The sequence below is a fragment of the Arachis hypogaea genome, chromosome 1, assembly GCF_003086295.3.
Source record: "Arachis hypogaea cultivar Tifrunner chromosome 1, arahy.Tifrunner.gnm2.J5K5, whole genome shotgun sequence".
Classification (NCBI taxonomy): Eukaryota; Viridiplantae; Streptophyta; class Magnoliopsida; order Fabales; family Fabaceae; genus Arachis; species Arachis hypogaea.
In genome coordinates this window covers 33,516,334-33,536,758 of record NC_092036.1, presented here as the reverse complement: position 1 = coordinate 33,536,758, position 20,425 = coordinate 33,516,334, and the positions used below count along the sequence as shown (strand labels likewise).

General features: G+C 37.1%; 1 non-coding gene across 1 annotated transcript; it reads left to right on the top strand.

Annotated features, from left to right (window-relative positions):
- Positions 1-1,155: 1,155 nt before the first annotated feature.
- Positions 1,156-1,263, top strand: LOC112712072 (small nucleolar RNA R71). The gene has a single exon (XR_003157669.1). It is a non-coding gene; the product is annotated as a small nucleolar RNA R71 (small nucleolar RNA).
- Positions 1,264-20,425: the final 19,162 nt, after the last annotated feature.

The window sequence follows — 20,425 nt, the reverse complement described above, 5'->3', positions numbered from 1 at the left end:
GGTCATGGTGCCTATGGTACAAGGTATTGAAAACTTCCCAGGATCCTGTCTCTTTTGAGGCAGTTTCTGCCTAGACAAGTCATCCAGTTCTTTGGTGAGCAAAGGGGGTTCATCCTCCCAAGTCTCATTTCCAAATAACTTGTCATTTAGCTTCATGATTGCTCCAAGGAATTTGGCAACTTGCTCTTCAGTGACATACTCATCCTCTTCAGAGGAAGAATACTCATCTGAGCTCATGAATGGCAGAAGTAAGTCCAATGGAATCTCTATGGTCTCTTTTTGAGCCTCAGATTCCGATGGTTCCTCCTTGGGGAACTCATTGGAGGCCAGTGGACGTCCATGGAGGTCTTCCTCAGTGATGTTTACTGCCTCTCCTCCCTCCCAAAATTCGGCCATATTGATGGCCTTGCACTCTCCTTTTGGATTTTCTTCTGTATTGCTTGGAAGAGTACTAGGAGGGAGTTCAGTAATTTTCTTGCTCAGCTGACCCACTTGTCCCTCCAAATTTCTAATGGAGGCCCTAGTTTCAGTTATGAAACTTTGAGTGGTTTTGATCAGATCAGAGACCATGGTTGCTAAGTCAGAGTTATTCTGCTTAGAACTCTCTGTCTGTTGCTGAGAAGATGATGGAAAAGGCTTGCTATTGCTAAACCTGTTTCTTCCACCATTATTGTTGTTGAAACCTTGTTGAGGTCTCTATTGATCCTTCCATGAGAAATTTGGATGATTTCTCCATGAAGGATTATAGGTGTTTCCATAGGATTCTCCCATGTAATTCACCTCTTCCATTGAAGAGTTCTCAGGATCATAAGCTTCTTCCTCAGATGAAGCTTCCTTAGTACTGTTTGGTGCATTTTGCATTCCAGACAGACTTTGAGAAATCATATTGACTTGTTGAGTCAATATTTTGTTCTGAGCCAATATGGCATTCAGAGTGTCAATCTCAAGAACTCCTTTCTTCTGACTAGTCCCATTGTTCACAGGATTCCTTTCAGAAGTGTACATGAATTGGTTATTTGCAACCATTTCAATCAGCTCTTGAGCTTCTGTAGGCGTCTTCTTCAGATGAAGAGAGCCTCCAGCAGAGCTATCCAAAGACATTTTGGATAGTTCAGAGAGACCATCATAGAAAATACCTATGATGCTCCATTCAGAAAGCATATCAGATGGACACTTTCTGATTAATTGTTTGTATCTTTCCCAAGCTTCATAGAGGGATTCTCCTTCCTTCTGTCTGAAGGTTTGGACTTCCACTCTAAGCTTACTCAATTTTTGAGGTGGAAAGAACTTTGCCAAGAAGGCATTGACTAGCTTTTCCCAAGAGTCCAAGCTTTCTTTAGGTTGAGAGTCCAACCATGTTCTAGCTCTGTCTCTTACAGCAAAAGGGAATAGCATAAGTCTGTAGACCTCAGGGTCAACCCCATTAGTCTTGACAGTGTCACAGATTTGCAAGAACTCAGCTAAAAACTGATGAGGATCTTCCAATGGAAGTCCATGGAACTTACAATTCTGTTGCATTAGAGAAACTAATTGAGGCTTAAGCTCAAAGTTGTTTGCTCCAATGGCAGGGATAGAGATGCTTCTCCCATAGAAGTCGGGAGTAGGTGCAGTAAAGTCACCCAGCACCTTCCTTGCATTGTTGGCATTGTTGTTGTTTTCGGCTGCCATGTGTTCTTCTTCTTTGAAGAATTCGATTAGGTCCTCTACAGAGAATTGTGCCTTAGCTTCTCTTAGCTTTCTCTTCAAGGTCCTTTCAGGTTCAGGGTCAGCCTCAACAAGAATGCTTTTGTCTTTGCTCCTGCTCATAAGAAAGAGAAGAGAACAAGAAAATATGGAATCCTCTATGTCACAGTATAGAGATTCCTTGAGGTGTCAGAGGAAAAGAAAATGGAAGGCAGAAGTAGAAAATTTAAACTTATCAAGAAAGATGGAGTTCGGATTTTGCATTAAGGAATAGTGTTAGTCCATAAATAGAAGGATGTGAGAAGAAGGGAAGTGATTTTCGAAAATTAAGTAAGAAATTTTGAAAACATTTTGAAAAACACTGATTAATTTTCGAAAACCAAGAGTGGGAAAGAGATCAAGTGTTTTTTTGAAAAAGATATTGAAATTAGAAATTAAAAAGATTTGATTGAAAACTATTTTGAAAAAGATGTGGTTAAGAAGATATGATTGGTTTTTTAAAAAAAATGTGATTGAGAAGATATGATTTGAAAAACATTTTAAAAGATTTGATTTTGAAAATTAATGACTTGGCTATCAAGAAAAGATATGATTCAAACATTAAACCTTTCTCAACAGAAAAGGCAACATACTTGAAATGTTGAATCAAATCATTAATTGATAGCAAGTATCTTTGAAAAAGGAAAGAAATTAATTTTGAAAGCATATGATTGAAAAGATATGATTTGAAAAAGATTTGATTTTGAAAAACTTTGAAAACTTGAAAAAAAATTGCATTGAAAACAGAATCTTCCCTCTTGTGCCATCCTGGCGTTAAACGCCCAGAATGGTGCACATTCTGGCGTTTAACGCCCAAAACTATACCTTTTTGGGCGTTAAACGCCCAACCAGGTACCCTGGCTGGCGTTTAAACGCCAGTCTGTCCTTCTTCACTGGGCGTTTTGAACGCCCAGCTTTTTCTGTATAATTCCTCTGCTGTATGTTCTGAATCTTCAATTCTCTGTATTATTGACTTGAAAAGACACAAATTAAAAATATTTTTGGATTTTTAATACTAAGGAGTAATCAAAATGCAACTAAAATCAAATAACAATGCATGCAAGACACCAAACTTAGCAGTTTGTATACTACTGACACTAATGAAAATGCATATGAGACACATAAACACTCAAACCAAGAGAATTCAAAGATCAGAATAAGAAAACATCAAGAACAACTTGAAGATCCTTAAGACACATGAATGGATGCATGTAATTGACACCAAACTTAAAATGAAACACTAGACTCAAAAATATTTTTGGATTTTATGATTTTGTAAATTTTTTTGTGCTTTTTTTTTCGAAAATAAAGTGGAAAAAGGTATCAAAATTCTTAATGAGAATTCCAGGAATCATGCAATGTTAGTCTAAAGCTTCAGTCTAAAGAAATTAGACATGGCCAGCCAAGCTTCAGCAGAACATTGCATTCAAGAGCTAAATTGATGAAGATCAATCAGCTTTGGTGATGATAAGAACATCACTTTGAAACACTAGAATTCATTCTTAAGAACTCTGAAGAAAAAATACCTAATCTAAGCAACAAGATGAACCGTCAGTTGTCCAAACTCAACGATCCCCGGCAACGGCGCCAAAAACTTGGTGCGCGAAATTGTGATCAATACTTTTCCCAACACAAATAATCCCCGATAATGAATCCAAAAACTTGGTGTTCAATACCATGGCGTAAACACAACTTCGCACAACTAACCAGCAAGTGTACTGGGTCGTCCAAGTAATAAACCTTACGCGAGTAAGGGTCGATCCCACAGAGATTGTTGGTATGAAGCAAGCTATGGTCACCTTGTAAATCTTAGTCAGGCAAACTCAATTGGGTATGGTGATAAACGCATAAAACATAAAGATAAAGATAGAGATACTTATGTAATTCATTGGTAGGAACTTCAGATAAGCGTATGAAGATGCCTTCCCTTCCGTCTCTCTGCTTTCCTACTGTCTTCATCCAATCCTTCTTACTCCTTTCCATGGCAAGCTTAAGCAAGGGTTTCACCGTTGTCAGTGGCTACCTCCCATCCTCTCAGTGGAAATGTTCAACGCACCCTGTCACGGCACGGCTATCCATCTGTCGGTTCTCGATCAGGCCGGAATAGAATCCAGTGATTCGTTTGCGTCTGTCACTAACGCCCCGCCCTCAGGAGTTTGAAGCACGTCACAGTCATTCAATCATTGAATCCTACTCAGAATACCACAGACAAGGTTAGACCTTCGGATTCTCTTGAATGCCGCCATCAGTTCTAGCCTATACCACGAAGACTCTGATCTCACGGAATGGCTGGCTCGTTTGTCAGGCGAGCACTCGGTTGTCAGGCGATCAACCATGCATCGTGTATCAGGAATCCAAGAGATATTCACCCAATCGAAGGTAGAACGGAGGTGGTTATTAGTCACACGTTCATAGGTGAGAATGATGATGAGTGTCACGGATCATCACATTCATCAAGTTGAAGAGCAAGTGATATCTTAGAACAAGAACAAGCGGAATTGAATAGAAGAACAATAGTAATTGCATTAATACTCGAGGTACAGCAGAGCTCCACACCTTAATCTATGGTGTGTAGAAACTCCACCGTTGAAAATACATAAGAACAAGGTCTAGGCATGGCCGAATGGCCAGCCTCCCAATGATCTAAGAACTAGATGTCCAAAGATGATCAAAGGATCAAAAATAATCCAAAGATGAAAATACAATAGTAAAAGGTCCTATATATAGCGAACTAGTAACCTAGGGTGTACAGAGATGAGTAAATGACATAAAAATCCACTTCCGGGCCCACTTGGGTGTGTGCTTGAGCTGAGCATTGAAGCATTTTCGTGTAGAGACTCTTCTTGGAGTTAAACGCCAGCTTTTATGCCAGTTTGGGCGTTTAACTCCCATTTTGGTGCCAGTTCCGGCGTTTAACGCTGGGATTTCTGAGGGTGACTTTGAACACCGGTTTGGGCCATCAAATCTTGGGCAAAGTATAGACTATCATATATTGCTGGAAAGCCCAGGATGTCTACTTTCCAACGCCGTTGCGAACGCGTCAATTGGGCTTTTGTAGCTCTAGAAAATCCACTTCGAGTGCAGGGAGGTCAGAATCCAACAGCATCTACAGTCCTTTTTGGTCTCTGAATCAGATTTTTGCTCAGGTCCCTCAATTTCAGCCAGAAAATACCTGAAATCACAGAAAAACACACAAACTCATAGTAAAGTCCAGGAAAGTGAATTTTAACTAAAAACTAATAAAATATACTAAAAACTAACTAGATCATACCAAAAACATACTAAAAACAATGCCAAAAAGCGTACAAATTATCTGCTCATCAGGAGATCCGACATGAGATCCAAAGAAGAGGTTGGGAAGTTCTGACCAACCTCATTTAATAAGTCGGAATCTTAATGGTTCAAGAGTTCTATGCCAATGCATGGATCACTAGGAACCATGATCAAAGTGTGAACCCGAATCCAAAGAATTATCTTACAATGGTTCGGGGGAAATACTTAGATTTTAGTCCGAAAAATGTGAGGTTGGCGTTCAACTTGCCCATGATGCAAAGAGATGCACGCCCCTACACTAGAAGGGTCAACTTTGATAAAAGGTTAGACCAAGTCCTTATGGACATATGTGTGGAAGGATCTCAATGGAAAAGAGACTCCAATGGCAAGCCGGTTCAATTAAGAAGACTGGACTTCAAGCCTGTGGCTAGAGGATGGTTGGAGTTCATCCAACGCTCCATCATCCCCACTAGCAACTGATCCGAAGTTACTGTGAATCGGGCCATCATGATTCATAGCATCATGAATGGAGAGAAAGTAGAAGTTCATGAAGTCATCTCCCTTGAATTCTACAAAATAGCCGAAAAGTCCTCCACCATGGCAAGACTAGCTTTTCTTCATCTTATTTGCCATCTATGTTACTCAGCTGGAGTTATCATAGAAGGAGACATCCCCATTGAGGAGGATAAGCCCATCACGAAGAAGAGGATGGAGCAAACAAGAGAGCCAACTCATAGATCCCAAGAGACGCATGAGGAAGCTCATCACTAAGAAATCATAGAGATGCCTCAAGGGATGCACTTTCCTCCCAACAACTATTGGGAACAACTCAACAATTCTCTAGAAGAATTGAGTTACAATATGGATCAATTAAGGGTGGAACATCAAGAGCACTCCATCATTCTCCATGAAATTAGTGAAGATCAAAGAGCAATGAGGGAGGAGAAACAAAGACAAGGAAGAGACATAGAAGAGCTCAAGGACATCATTGGTTCTTCAAGAAGAAAGCGCCACCATCACTAAGGTGGACTCATTCCTTATTCTTAATTCTCTATTTTTTTTCAGTTTTTATGCTATATGTTTGTTTATGTTTTGTGTCTCTACTTCATGATCATTAGTATGTAGTAACTATGTCTTAAGGCTATAAATAATTCCATGAATCCTTCACCTCTCTTAAATGAAAAATATTTTAATACAAAAGAACAAGAAGTACATAAGTTTCGAATCTATCCTTGAATTTAGTTTAATTATATTGATGCGGTGACAATACTTTTTGTTTTCTGAATGAATGCTTGAACATTGCATATTTTTGATCTTGTTGTTTATGAATGTTAAAATTGTTGACTCTTGAAAGAATGATGAACAAAGAGAAATGTTACTGATGATCTGAAAAATCATAAATTTCATTCTTGAAGCAAGAAAAAGCAGTGAATAGCAAAAGCTTGTGAAAAAAATTGGAAAAAAATAGAAAGAAAAAGAAAAAGCAAACAGAAAAATCCAATAGCCCTTAAAACCAAAAGGCAAGGGTGAAAAGGATCCAAGGCTTTGAGCATCAATGGATAGGAGGGCCCAAGGAAATAAAATCCAGGCCTAAGCGGCTAAATCAAGCTGTCCCTAACCATGTGCTTGTGGCATGCAGGTCCAAGTGAGCTTAAGACTGAGTGGTTAAAGTCATGATCCAAAGAAAAAGAGTGTGCTTAAGAGCTCTAGACACCTCTAACTGGGGACTCTAGCAAAGCTGAGTCATAATCTGAAAAGGTTCACCTAGTTATGTGTCTGTGGCATTTATGTATCCGGTGGTAATACTGGAAAACAAAGTGCTTAGGGCCACGACCAAGACTCATAAAAGTAGCTGTGTTCAAGAATCAACAAACTTAACTAGGAGAATCAATAACACTATCTAAAATTCTATGTTCCTAAAGATGCCAATCATTCTAAACTTCAAAGGATAAAGTGAGATGCCAAAACTGTTCAGAAGCAAAAAGCTACAAGTCCCGCTCATCTAGTTAGAACTAATATTCATTGATATTTTGAGCTTTATAGTATATTCTCTTCTTTTTATCCTATTTGATTTTCAGTTGCTTGGGAACAAGCAACAATTTAAGTTTGGTGTTGTGATGAGCGGATAATTTATACGCTTTTTGGCGTTGTTTTTAGGTAGTTTTTAGTAGGATCTAGCTACTTTTAGGGATGTTTTCATTAGTTTTTATGCTAAATTCACATTTCTAGACTTTACTATGAGCTTGTGTATTTTTCTATGATTTCAAGTAATTTCTGGCTGAAATTGAGGGACCTGAGCAAAATTCTGATAAAAGGCTGACAAAAGGACTGCTGATACTGTTGGATTCTAACCTCCCTGCACTCGAAATGCATTTTATGGAGCTACGAAACTCCCAATGGTGTGCTCTCAACGGCGTTGGAAAGTAGACATCCAGAGCTTTCCAGAAATATATAATAGTCCATACTTTATTCAATATTAGATGACGTAAACTGGCGCTCAACGCCAGTTCTATGCTGCATTCTGGAGTCAAACGCCAGAAACACGTCACGAACCAGAGTTGAACGCCAAAATCACGTTACAACTTGGCGTTCAACTCCAAAATAGGCCTCTGCACATGTAAATCTCAAGCTCAGCCCAAGCACACACTAAGTGGGCCCCGAAAGTGGATTTCTGCATCAATTACTTACTTCTGTAAACCCTAGTAGCTAGTCTAGTATAAATAGGACATTTTACTACTGTATTAGACGTCTTTGACAGTATAGTCTTTGACCATTCGGTCTTTTGACCATATCCTGGATTGTATTTTTGATCCTGTGATCACGTTTTGGGGACTAGCCATTCGGCCATGCCTGGACCTTCATCACTTATGTATTTTCAACGGTGAAATTTCTACACATCATAGATTAAGGGTGTGGAGCTCTGCTGTACCTCAAGTTTTAATGCAATTACTACTATTTTCTATTCAATTCAGTTTATTCCTGTTCTAAGATATTCGTTGCACTTCACCATGACGAATGTGATGATCCGTGACACTCATCATCATTCTCACCTATGAACGCATGACTGACAACCACCTCCGTTCTACCTTAGACCGAGCACATATCTCTTGGATTCCTTAATTAGAGTCTTCGTGGTATAAGCTAGAATTGATGGTGGCATTCATGAGAATCCGAAAAGTCTAAACCTTGTCTGTGGTATTCCGAGTAGGATTCAAGGATTGAATGACTGTGACAAGCTTCAAACTCGCGATTGTTGGGCGTGATGACAAACGTAAAAGAATCAATGGATTCTATTCCAACATGATCGAGAACCAACAGATGATTAGCCGTGCTGTGATAGAGCATTTGGACCATTTTCACTGAAAGGATGGGATGTAGCCATTGACAACGGTGATGCCCTACATACAGCTTGCCATGGAAAGGAGTAAAAAGAATTGGATGAAGGTAGTAGGAAAGCAGAGATTCAAAAGGAGCACAACATCTTCATACGCCTATCTAAAATTCCCACCAATGATTTACATAAGTATTTCTATCTTTATTTTCTAGTTATTTATTATTATTATTCAAAAACTCCATCACCAATTATTATCCGCCTAACTGAGATTTACAAGATGACCATAGCTTGCTTCATACCAACAATCTCCGTGGGATTGACCCTTACTCACGTAAGGTTTATTACTTGGATGACCCAGTGCACTTGCTGGTTAGTTGTGCGAAGTTGTGAAGTTATGTTTGGACCATGGTATCATGCACCAAGTTTTTGGCGCCAATACCAGGGAGAGAACGAACATGAATGCTATTATCAGAAATCACAATTTTGCCTATCATGGTCCTTGCCCTTTAATCACTGTATTTTGTGTAGATTGTATAACAAAGAAAACTTCATGGCTTTGATGGTTATGCAGTTATGCCTGTGATTTCAATCATTAGAGCTGAGGCATTAGTTCAAATAATTCAGTCAATGTTCATCGTACTAAATTTCTTTTGCATTAATCTTATGAATTGTAAGTTGGGGATACTTGTGAAGCAAAATTTTCTAGAACTTTTGTGTAATCTGTGAATTTCAATATTGTATAATTATGTTTATGTGATTATGATTTTAGCTATGCTTGTCTGTGTTTGTGCATGTGTAATTTGTGAATCTAAGAGCTTGCTTCATGATTGAATGTGGGTAACTAGAAGCCTTTGAAGCCTTTCATGATTGAATGTGGTAACTAGATTTGAAGGTTCAGATATAGTTGAAGTCGTTGTTGTATTTGTGAAGACGAAAGGAGATATTATCAGTTAAAATTAATTCTGCATTCTACTTCGTATGCATTATCATTATTGAAAACAAACTGTCCTGTTATCATTATTCTTCTAATTTTTTATTCTTGTTCTGTGGTCTTGGTATTTTACAATTTAGGTAGTGCTTACCAATTAAAAGGTGTTGAATAGAGATTTCAGAAATAATTTGTTATCCTTGGCAGGTATATTTTCAGCCAATGAAGGTGCTTGTTATATGCCGGCATCAATTATTAATCTTCATGAGTAGGTATAGTTAGTATTGACATTTGGTTTTATACTTGGATTAAAAGATTTCTGTCGAAATGAAGAAACACACATTTTGATGTTTACTAAAGTATTTCCTCCAACGTTGTGGTTGTTTGATGATTTTGTTTCATTGTTTTGATACTCTGTAGTTGTTGTGCATTGTTCGATTGCATATTTTGATTGTTTGAGAATGATTAAATGTTCTTTACATTACCTATTGTCATTACATTCATAAAGAACCGAATCCATGTTGGAAATGTGTATTTGGTTAAAAATTATGGTCTTTGAAGTTGGATTTCTAAAATGTGGATTTAAAACTTCCTTTTTGGTTAACAAATGGAATTTCTTGGAAAAGCTGATTTTTAATTTGGATATTAAAACATGTATATAAGACGGGTTGATATGTAAAACTGGATTTAATTATTCAAATGGGTTCGACACAGGTTTTGAATTTTCCATGACTGTTTTAATAGGTTTTCCCTTGTATTTTCCAGCTTTTGTTTATGAACCCCAAAACTGCTTCTGAAATGGATGCAGTTTCGAATTTTGAAAATCCAAATCATGGCCACCCGAAACTGTAGCATGTGTACAAGGGTGGGACAAGACAAGCTATGAATGAACTTCATAGACTGACGAAAATGACATTCTTGATTTGGTAGAAGTAGGTAAGGAACATGAACACATACTTGTAGGTGTTCCTCTCTCATCTGAAAACTTATTTCCTTAGAAACCATGCTTCGATTTAAGAAGAATGTTTTTTGAAATAGTTTCAGCCATGTATGTAACTATAGCCGGTATTTGGTTGTTGGTTTCGAGGTCCTTCCTTTAGCAGCCGCACCACAGTTTCCGGTCCCTCCGCATTGTTAGGGTTCGTCGCTGCCCCTACAGAATCATGCAAAGAGCAACTTAGAGTCGAGTAGCTTTTCCAAATTTTGTGACGCAGCTCCATCTTCCTTCGTCCTCCACATCATCATGAATCGGTTCGTAATCGTCCTAATTATTGTTGTGTATGAAGTTGTAATCAAGTTTAACAAATTTTTCAAATGTAGTTGTGTTCAATAGTAGCTCGAAAGAAGATAGAATACTCATTCACAATCCATTTCAGTTTGATTCATTCCTTTTCAAAATAAAATTTTAAAACAATGTTGGGAGACTAGGAAATACTAAAAGGAAACGGATTTGTCGTGTCATTTGATAATAATTCATTGACTACGTGCTACCGAAAATAAATAGGTGGCATAAACTTTTATAAAAGAGATATTGGAGGGGAGTTTCAAAACCTTAATATCGTTGGAGGTACCATTCGGAGATGGAATAAAAGTAAAATGGAGCAAGAAAGAAGATGATAGTGTTTGTTTGAATGAAGGTCGTTGCAGAGTTGTTGAGTTATCGGTGTTTAAGCATTGTTATTTCCCTGTTTTTAAGTGTAACGGTGAATTCAAATATAAATTCGTGGTAATTCGTTCGAGTGACTCCGATATTGATCATCCGAGTTTGATAAGTTTCCATGACGATCACCACCGTGTGGGAAATAATTTTCCAATTTGTACGGGGTCATCATTACGGAAACTTCTCAAACATGATTCATCAATCTCTGAAGCTATAACACCCTACCAAACAGAGTCTTATGCTTAAGTCATAATTCAGAGATGGCAAGGTATTACGACCTCTAAAACAAAAATTTAGTACGAATAGTATTATGAAAAATGATTATAACTGGGAGCCTTCTTAAGAAAAAGGGGTAAACAAAATTCGTAACTCGAAAGCGCAACACTTTGATCGGCAACGTAACGAACAAGGGTAAATCAACGCGAGATTATATATATACAAAAGAGTGTCAAAAACGGGAATATCAACACTCAAATCCAGATGCGAAGATAACCGGTCCGAGCATAGCAATATATACATATAATAAAATAAAGAAACCCCAAGAAAACCCAAAGGGACACAAAAATAGAAAACCTATTCTCCAAAAATCCCCTCTAAGAGGAGTCATCACAGTTTGTATTATTCAATGGAGATAAAAGTATCTAAGAGAAATCATAAAATCAAAACAGAGTCCCGAGAACAAAGGATCTTCGCTAATCCATTAGTCTCCAGCATGCCTCAGCGAGAAACCTCACGTCCTGCATCTGAAAACCACAAAATCTGCATGGGTGAGAACTAGAGGTTTCCAGCATGGTAACAGCTTCCACATATATAACATATAATAATAGAGGAAAGCCGAAGGCAATCCTAGAACTTCCTTCTGATAAAATTAAAGCTTATAAACAAGCTAAACCATAAGTGGCAACTGACTAAAGATCCTTCAGTCTAACTAATACTTCCCTTTCCAATTCCTTCAGACCTCCCAACCACCAGCAGGAGTATAATATGGCAAACACAATTATTTTATTTCAGACAAGAGATATACAAGTAGGAACAGATAAGGTATTTAGACAGATAGCAAGTAATATGCAGTTAAATAGGCAATCTCAATAATTCACATAGTATGCATATGATGAATACCTGTCCCTAATGGCTGATGATATCATCTGTCGGTTATAGAGCCAACCCGACAACTCCTGGTAGCTAACCATTGGACTGTCCCTTTGTCGTGTCTCCCCAACTCGAGTTATACTCAATATAAACTTGATCATAATCATGATCCATATCCATCACCCTCACTGGTGAATATCTATGGGGGTGAGCTCATCCGGGGCTTTTACAGTGCCTGGCCACCCTGACGACATAGGGTCAAAAGAGCTTCGAGTCTCAACCTGGAGCACGTGGTGGCTAGCTACTGCTTCCTCCCAGGAAAACTCTCATCTCCGATAGTAGAAGTGCAAATATTCACAGTTCACTCAACAGCATATATGCATTTATACTAAGCCATAATCATGGCTCCGCCGTAACACGGCAATAATCCAGCCATCCGGCTCACGGTTAAATCCATAAGCAGCTAATTCATTAACAATTACGGCCCTTCGGCCCATGGCATAACAAGCACTTCCACCGCCATCCTCTGCATCTCACATACTCATCTTTGATCCTCATTGATCATTCGTCTTTCCCTTGCTTCACTCGCAAGTTACCACATCCCCTATCTCCTTTTCTCATTGCTAGGCATATCATAATGATTTAAGACACAAGTGGTGAGATCGGAGGCTTAGAAGTATGAAATTTGGCTTTCTAGAATAAATTCTCATTTATGGGTTAATTAGCCATAAATTAACAGGGTTTTACAGAAGCACTCGAGCAAATCGCCATGGTTTTAAAATTTAGATTCACCATTATAATGAAATTCTGCGAAATACTCATGCTCCAATCCCAATAGCTCGACATCTCTGTACCAGCGTTTGTTCAACCAGACATTATCATCTTCTTTTTTGATCCATTTTACTTTTATTTTATCACCGGCTGGTATCTCCAACGAAGTGAGACTCCGTTGTCCAGTCCAATGTTTCTGTTTAAAAAGTAGAAGCTACCTCGTTATGTCGGCAACACATCGCAATTCAAATATTAACAAGTCCATTGTTACTAGGAATGGACCAGCGTACTATTACTTGAGATTAAAATTTAGAGTCGCACAAAAGAATAGGAATGCATCAAATTTAAATTTCCAAGGTGATGATATAGTTTTCTGTCTACGTTTACCACCCTGAAATTCGATTGGGGACATTTTTTTATAATAACCGATTTAATTTTGTTCACTTTATGAGGAGGGTCAAGACCAGGGGGATTAAACGGAAGCTACGTGTGCACATCCGGGTTCTCAAGATCTTGTACGGGTATTGACTTGGACTACCTCTGAACGCAATATTTTCTAGTATGTGCGTAGTACAGGAAACGTTTCAATTGATCCAGTAAGCTTGATTTACTTTTTTTACTTTTTCTACTCATCCACTGAGGTAACTAGAGTCAATGAATGCTATGGTAGACAATCGGTACTGTCCTATACTCCATGATCTGTTTTGTTGTTCTTGATTGAATCATTGAATTACTGATTCATTTTTGGATTTGAATGTTAGGTTAAATTTGGAAAAAAGATTGCTTAGAAAATCTCAAATTGTCTTAGATTGTTCTAATGTTTAGCAACCTTATGCTGTATATTTTGTTAATTTTTTCTGCGGCATGTATTTTGTGACTTTCATCTGTCTTTGCTGATAGCGCAATATTTGTGAGATAATAGGACTCCTGAACTCCTGATTTGTTCATGTTGTTGGTAAATTCAGTGAGTTCTTCTCATGAGAAGCTAACTGATCCGATTGTACTGAACTGGCTTTTCCTTTAGATTCTTTAAGTTGTTGCTTTGGGGTTATGCATGTCTTTTAGATTTTGCTTTTTACTTTACATGGAAGTTTGCCGTTCTGAATTCCGTGTTCGAAAATTATTTGTGAATTCTCCAGTCTTCTTTCATGGTTATGTAATTCCGTTATGATGCAATTCATTTTATTTTTTCTGGTATTCAGCAGGCTATGACAAAGGAAATTGTGATACGTTACTCGTTCGGAAGGCACGTCCAATTTCCGGTTTTCAAATGTCGACAACATAATCAGAGACACACGGTGATCTTCACGTCATGATGAGTATGAGAACAAAACATATGGAAGATTTAAATACATCATTTATTCTGCACAATCTTCCTATCATGTAACATACTACATGGTCCAACTTAATGAATGTCATTGAGTGCCTTTAGTTTCGGTTGTTGTTAGCCTGATTCATGTGTGACATGGGAATTAAAGTTTGTCCTACAGATATGCTTTATCACTAAGGGTTATGCTGTAACGTTAATGTTGATGATGAACTACATGAACAATTCATTAATGTGAATTCTTTCATAAGCAAGTATTTACGTAGGTTGGTGTCATTTTAAGCAGTGTGCTCGACAGTAAAAGCCGTGAAACTTGAGTCCATGTCAATACAAGAATGCAACATGTATCATGTCGGATTAAATATCCTTTTAAATCAAACAAATTCCCGAAAATAAAAGGAATTAAAATTCGATTTTTGATTACGTTCACACTTGCAACCAGTATAGCATGAGCGACGGAAAATGACAATTTGTAGGCTGTGATTTACTTGTCGGGAGGTCTCATCTTCATTAAACATAAAGATCGAGTCTTCTTTCATGTGACTGCTTTAGCGCCTTGGAGGAACGACTTCAGTCATGTTTAATGGATGTAGAAAGGGTAAATCACTAGCATTCTGACTTGTTAGAGAAAATGTTTAGAAGTTACGTCCCCCTTGAGAACAAGCTGATATTACATTTTACATTGTATAATTATTATGCCGACTGAAACTAATTTAAGTACCATCATCAATATGTTGTTGTTACTCTATGGCGAACTAAACTTGACTTTATTTGCAACAGTGTTTCATTAGAGTACCACTTTGCCATTGTTAAAGTGGGGGGCGGGGGTGGAAATTAAGGATAAAAGGAGAGGAACATAAAAGTAAATAAATTACTGGCGGATATCAGGGGTACTATGTACTAGTAGAAGCAATATTTATTGGACTCTAGGGGGTGACATTGTAAACGCTGTTCTCGTAATCTCATTCAAGTTTCTGTATCTTCTCCTCAAGCATCATTACTTGTTCTTGAAGCTCTGTGTTTGGTCGCTACAAGTCCCTAGCGCGAAGGTAGTTGAAGTCTTTGATTTTCTTACCCATATTTGTAGGAGAACCCACAACATCCTGAATGCCGCGTCGTCCCTGGCATCCTCTTCAACGAAAGAGTACCTTCCCTTAGCGCGGACATCTAACCCGAAAGGGTTTCCTGGAATTACTACGTTGAAGGCATATAATGTACCCTGTTGACGGTGAAATTTCTCCTTGCAGAAGAAACAGGGGGTGGGAATTGCAGTGTCATAGCAATACATTATTAGCCACAATTCCATGTTGTTGTTAACGGCAAAATTATGATATGCACTCTCATCTGCTGGGATCATAGGGGCTCCTATAATTTGAAAGGGAAGAATACGACAGTCATCGTTAGCGAGTTTTCAAACACGATGCATAACAACATGAACGGCTACTAAGAAGGACTCATAGTGAAATTCAACAATTAGAGAAGGAGATGGTTACCACACACAACAGTAGGAACGCGGCCGTCAGCGGTCGGAACTGTTCGTGGTGTACGTGGAGGAGAGTCTACTGTGCCCGTCTCAACCAAGATTTCTGCAAGAGCTTCTTTGTCCGCCCGTAGCGTTTCCATCCTAGCCTTGTAGGCATGTAGTGCGAGAATGTAACTGTTGAAGGCTTGGTATTCCAGTTCCAAATAGTTGATGATCTACTTATTGGCTTCGTTGAACGATGCATATATTCCAGGCTTAACTCCCTTGGTGACGACGAAGAACGTGAATTGTTGCAATGTCTGCTCCATTGGTGTTGGATAAATGCGGTGGATGTATGCTTTTGTTTTTTTTTCTAAAGGACCTCACTGATTTTTCCTGAAATGTGATTTTGTTGCGGGAATGTGAAAGAAACTGCTCTCTTTATAGGGTGAGGGAAACTTGCTGGGGAAGCTGTCGAAGTCCTCTATTCGAGATTTTAAAAGACTAAATTTACCACAAAGTGTGGTCTCCTCATACACGTCTCAGGATGGATTTGATTTGATGTGTACTTCATAAGTGGCTCAGTAACGTTGAACTTCCTGAAAGATCTACGACTAGGGAGGCTACAGAAATTTAGGTGTTAATTTTGTAGTACAATTTCCAAGCTGGGTGTGACAAATTGTGGGGTCATCTTTTCCATTGCATTAAGGGTTGACAATGTTGTGCGTCATAAATTTATCCACTTAAGGCCGGTAAGGTGAGGGCCAGTGCATACAATGAACTGCGTAACTGGGGCAATAATTTTGCAAACTATAAGACAATACACCACTAATTAATTTCCTTGAAAACCATATGGTGGTTTATAATTTGTGAAACGAATCGGACCGAAAGATTCATTAAGCATTGACCTCATTTGTTGCCCATTGGCACGTGTATCTAACCTGGCTACGGAATTAGAATGATGTCAAGGGATTTGGTGGGTGGATTTAACAGCAAACCCTGTAAAGGGATGTCTGGATCTAGTTTTTGCGTTGGAAGTTAAATGATGTGACACGACAGCTTACTATTGCTTTCTACCAAAACTAAACAAATACATGTATCCTTTTTGATGGTGCTATTGATACGGGAATACATTATACTGATGTATGAATACGGGCAGCATATGCTGTCATTATATTCATTCAACTCATTCATGTGCTCAGTCCTATAAGTTCAACAATAATATGTACTTTAATTTTAACATACAATTATGCCCATTTTATAATGTCCATAAGTAATGTTCATTAGGCGGGCCAAACTATATAATTAAAAAAACTGCTCTATATTTTAACTCATTAAGTTAATTTCTTTTTTGGATTAACTCAACCGGTTTACTTTTATTCTTTAACTCACAACGTTAATAGCTATGACAATAGTTATCAGAACTCAACCGGTGATCAAACCGGTTAGGTTACTGGCTCACTAGGTCATTGGTTCAACTGGTTGGTCATTGGTTGAACCAATCGATCCAGTCGTATGTAAATAAAAGACAAAATATAATCCAAAATTTAGAACTAAATATTTAAAATCCATATTTTTACAAATGAAAAATATCTAGCTATTATAAACAATATGGGAAACAATCAGCAAGTATTTTGTTCATGATACTGTATCCTAAATATTTTTCCTTTTATTATATTAGAATAAGAATTATTTTCAAATCTAAGTAATTTATTAATGACTTTATATCTATTATACTATTATATGCTTCAAGTATTTATTGAAAAATAATATTAATAGATACTGTATAATTAGAAAAACATAAAATAATAAGTGATTTTGTAAATTACAGTTAAATAATAATATAATTTTTATAAAAATGAGTGAACTTAAAATTAAAATTAGAATAAATTAAATAGAAGTAAATAAATTTGCTGAAAGATAGCAGTATGTGTTTTAATTTGCATACAAATTAGTAACATGCAAGTTACCCTGCTGGTTGTGGCCATAATTGCAAGAACCGAACCGATTATCAAACCGCTCAAGCTACTGGTTCATTGATTTATTGGTTCAACCAATTAGTCACTAGTTGAACCCGTAAAACCGGTCCTATATAAATAAAAAATATAAAATAGACAACTTATACAAAGATAGAAATAAAATAAGTTAGTAGTAGTACTGTTACACTAGTATCTTACTTTGATATACGACAAATAACAATCCATATTATCAGTAAATTCCATATTTGACTGGTTTCTACCGGCTCAGTCCAAGTTTGATCGGTTCGTACTGGTTCTTGATCTTGTGCGGTCCAATCGTCTGACCGGACGGATAACGAGTGCGGTTCACCGGTTTAAAAGGAGATCCGAACCGGTTAATGCTCCCCCTAACTGGTTTTTCAGTCAAACTAGGCGGTCCGGTTATACTTTTACAACTGGGGTTGTGGCAACCTTTTATCTCATTGAGGGAGGGGGTTCGAACCCAAAAGTTTAATTTTGAGGAAATTGTTATATTTAAATGGTTCGATGGGACCGGTTGTTACGGAGTTTGACTGGTTCCTACCGGCTCAGTCCGAGTTTGACCGGTTCGTACTGGTTCTTGATCTTGTACGGTCCAATCATCTTGATGTCGTTGATACCGTTAGGTGGTATTATGTGTTATTGTTTATGTAGTCGTGACTAGGAATCTGGCCCTTAATTACCTAATGATGGCAACTTTTGTGTGTGGATACTAATAGTCCTGCCGACAGGCTAGAGCACAATCTCCACACTCCCCACCCTCATCTTCATACTATGTGAAGCTGGGTTACTATAAGTTAAATGGGGATATTGCCAAGACTAAATTAACTCTAGATGGTTGCCATTTTATTTCTTGTCGTTGATGTGTGTGTCCCGAATGATGGGAATTGCTTTGAATAGATGTAGCTGTTCTTAGTTGGAAAATGGGGTGTATCCTTTCCCACTAGTTAGTTAATGCTTCTAAATTTGAATGACGGTATGGTGACATTTTTTTCTTATTTTATTTTGGTCGCAACTTCCTCACCTCATAAGTATGATTCAACAAATTAAATAACAAAGCCATCGCGTGTTACACTGATGAGAGGGGTAAATCGAATTGTTTGTAGCTACAGGTTTCATTACAAGAAAAAAGCGCATTTGTAACAAAAAATATTGTTACAAAACGTCGATATTTTGGCACAAAAGTTTTTTGTAACAAAAAAGGGTCCATTGCAGTAAGTCCCGTTACAAAAAGTTTTTGCAACGAAAAATGAAACTGTTACAATTCAATAGCATATTTTGTAACAATTTTTTTTGATACAAAAAACCAGAAACCGTTACAAAAGTGGTAACAAATTTTGATCTTGAAGGTATTTTTCATGACAGTTAATTTTTTTCCTATCAAAAAAATTTGTTACAAAATGTAACATGACTTGGTAACATTTTTTTTCTTCAGTTACGAAAGCAAATTAATTATTTTGTAACAACGTTTTTTTATTAAAAATTACATGCATAATTTACTAAATTATTTTTTAAATTAACTAATATATTAACACTTTTAATAAGCAAGTTTACATGTATATAATATGCAAAAACATACATAAGTCAAACAAGATCCTTTTAGCTAAAATTGTCTTGAAACAAAATAACATTAGCTAGTGAGTACATTGATAAGTTCAACCAAAACATAAAAGTTCTAACATAAAAGTTCAACCAAAACATAAAATTTCTAACATAGATTAGTGTCTCTATGCATCAAAACATTCTTGAGCCCTCAAGGTAGCATATGGTCACCATTTCAGCACTCCTGTAAATAAGAAAAACTGAAACCAAGAAGTTAGAAACAAGATATAACACTATCTATAATTTTTCCACTAAGTTTTATCCAAACTGTTTAGAAAAAATTCGGCAGAACCTCCCCTAAAACTTGGATATTTCCACCGTCCACGGTTCCAACAAACACAACCAATTCACAACTTATGTCTCAGCTATACCCAACCAAATTTATCAAACCAAATAATAGGACATTTATCATTTTTCAACCATGACACAAGTAAAATGTGATAAATAGATCCATATATAAATTAAAGTATACTAATATAAAATGGGAATCACCTACGAGTTCAAAACTTAGAAGTTAAAATTAACTAATTCCTTAAGAATATATTCTCAGAGTTCAAAACTAGTCAATCAAAAATGCAAATTATCAAGAATTAATAATTCAATATGTAAACTTGGGCTAACTAATCACAATTCAATCACAACTTAGTGAACAAATTTATTAAATTTATATAAGTATCAATTGTCAAACAATCAAACTTAGGACTCGTATAACAGAGGGCGGCATAGTTGATGATCCATCAGTGTCAGCAAACTAAGATAAAGAAATCAGATGATGTGCAATAATGTTCAATTATTGAAGGAATACAATTAAAACACCACAAAGGCTCAGATAAGGCTTTTTTAAATAATTATTCAGTATTTTACCCAAACCAATGATATTGTTAAACCTTATATTCTAAATAATTTTTTAAAATAAAGTATGAGAATCACAAGTTCCCATGTACAAGCCATAATAAGCAATTAAGCATGACTTGAAATATAAGCAAGAAACAAAAAATTTAGCATTGAAATATCTGACTTGCTCAGCTATTGAGACATTCCAGCGTAATTTGCAATGTGTTTAACTCCTTAAATGTGGCGTTTAAAAAGTGAAATATTACTAGTTATGTGACCATCACTAGCTAATGCACGTGGAAAAGAGTTGAACTAGAAATTGGGTTTTGCGGTCAACAATTTTCATTGCAAATGCTGCTTCATATCGAAGAAAAGGCTAGTTGTGGTGATTTTCTGAGAGAGAGATAGAGTGATTAATGGTGAACA